We start from the raw sequence: 2500 nt of genomic DNA, 5'->3' as shown, positions 1-2500 counted from the left end.
CTTAGTAAGGCCGTCCCATGCGCGTCCCGTGCCGTCCGAGCCTCACCAAGGCCGTCCCATGGCGTCCCTTGCTGTCGCATTTTGTCCCGAGCCTTACTAAGGCCGTCCCATGCGCGTCCCGTGCCGTCCGAGCCTCACCAAGGCCGTCTCATGGCGTCCCGTGCCGTCGCATTTTGTCCCGAGCCTTACTAAGGCCGTCCCATGCGCGTCCCGTGCCGTCCGAGCCTCACCAAGGCCGTCCCATGGCGTCCCGCGCTGTCCCATGCCGTCCCGAGCCTTACCAAGGACGTCCCGTGCTGTCCCGAGCCTTACTAAGGCCGTCCCAGGCCGTCCCGAGCCTTACCAAGGCCGTCCCATGGCGTCCCGTGCTGTCCCATTTTGTCCCGAGCCTTACTAAGGCCGTCCCATGCGCGTCCCGTGCCGTCCGAGCCTTACCAAGGCCGACCCATGCCTTACCAAGGTCGTCCCATCGATCTCGGAGAAAGTACATCATAACATCGGAATACACCCCGACATCGATATCGGAGAAAGTACATCATCATAACATCGGATCGGATGCGTATCCGTCCAAGTGCCATCGACACTTCGAGAAGTTCGGACCTAGCTTCCTAGCATGTTGATGCGTCGGTGCTAATGGGGACATAAAGATCCCACGACGTTCCGAACGGAAGTAGCCGAAGTGTTCCGTGCGTGTGAACTCCATTGTCCCATGTGCCGGCTCTTGACTCCTAAGATGTCCCATGTGAAGGCCCTTCATGGCTAAGAATGTCCCGTGCAACGTCCCTTGATGATCCCCATAAGGTGTCCCATGTGCGTCCCATGCCGTGCCCAGCCTTACCAAGGCCGTCACATGCTGTCCCATGCGCGTCCCGTGCCGTCCAAGCCTCACCAAGGCCGTCCCAGGCCATCCCGAGCCTTAGCAAGGCCGTCCCGTGCTGTCCCATGCCGTCCCGAGCCTCACCGAGGCCGTCCCGTGCCTCACCAAGGCCGTCCCGTGCTGTCCCATGCCGTCCCGAGCCTTACCAAGGCCGTCCCGTGCTGTCCCATGCCGTCCCGAGCCTTACCAAGGCCGTCCCGTGCTGTCCCATGCCGTCCCGAGCCTCACCAAGGCCGTCCCGTGCTGTCCCATGCCGTCCCGAGCCTCACCAAGGCCGTCCCGTGCTGTTCCATGCCGTCCCGAGCCTTAGCAAGGCCGTCCGATGCGCGTCCCGTGCTGTCCCATCCGTCCCGAGCCTTAGCAAGCCCGTCCCGAGCCTTAGCAAGGCCGTCCCATGCGCGTCCGATGGGATTCCCGAGCTTTACCAAGGGCGTCCCGTACTGTCCCATGCCGTCCCGAGCCATAGGGACGCTGTCCCGTGCGCGTCCCCTGCTGTCCCATGCGCGTCCCCTGCTTTGGCTCGGCTGGCCCGTGCATTCTATGGGGTCGTGGGACATTTCGAAACCCACCCGGGCCATTTCGACTCTCTCTTCATTTATACTATTGAGGTATTATTTATGAATTATTGGAGAAAAGAAACGGAAGAAAATATTTTTTTTTCTATTTTTTATGAATTTTCCGGTGTTTATTCACTTAAAAATTCATAGAAAAATAAATATTTATCGGAATCGCTATTATAATATATCAAAAAAATCCTTGCGAAAAGGCCTTTCCAACGAGTATAAGTTTGCTGGATTCCGACGAGTAACGAAGGAGTAAAGGCCCAGTATGCTTGGTTAAAAAATTGATGTTTCCTTGTGAAAATAGGCAAAACAATAACTTTGCACTATAAGGGGGAGGGTTGAGCTCCTTCCCCAGAGCGTGCACAGCACTTGTGCTGGCACGTTCCCTAGTGCTCGCCAAGCACCATAGGGCATCCAAAGGGCAAAGCTCGGCCTACTACATGATGGGAAGCTTCTAATATGTCGGAATACGAAGAGATTTCGTGCGACCCGAAGCTCGGCTCGGGCGTCCCGGCCTGTCCCGAGCTGTGCCGAGCGCGTCCCAGGCCGTCCCGAGCCAAGTCTCGGGCGTCCCAGGCCGTCCCGAGCCAAGTCTCGGGCGTCCCAGGCCGTCCCGAGCCAAGTCTCGGGCGTCCCGAGCTGTAGCGAGGGCGTCCCAGGCCGTCCCGAGCCAAGTCTCGGGCGTCCCAGGCCGTCCCGAGCAAAGTCTCGGACGTCCCAGGCCGTCCCGAGCAAAGTCTCGGACGTCCCAGGCCGTCCCGAGCAAAGTCTCGGGCGTCCCAGGCCGTCCCGAGCTGTGCCGAGGCCGTCCCAGGCCGTCCCGAGCAAAGTCTCGGGCGTCCCAGGCCGTCCCGAGCTGTGGCAAGGGCGTCCCAGGCCGTCCCGAGCAAAGTCTCGGGCGTCCCATGCCGTCCCGAGCTGTGGCAAGGGCGTCCCAGGCCGTCCCGAGCTGTGCCGAGGCCGTCCCGAGCCTAGTCTCGGGCGTCCCAGGCCGTCCCGAGCTATGGCGAGGGCGTCCCAGGCCGTCCCGAGCCAAGTCTCGGGCGTACCTGGCCGTCCC

This window comes from Eschscholzia californica, unplaced genomic scaffold, assembly GCF_041429995.1.
Source record: "Eschscholzia californica isolate CP2 unplaced genomic scaffold, dmEscCali1.0.p SCAF_59, whole genome shotgun sequence".
In the NCBI taxonomy this organism is placed as follows: Eukaryota; Viridiplantae; Streptophyta; class Magnoliopsida; order Ranunculales; family Papaveraceae; genus Eschscholzia; species Eschscholzia californica.
The sequence above is the reverse complement of the archived record's forward strand: the minus strand, read 5'-3'. Positions refer to the sequence as shown.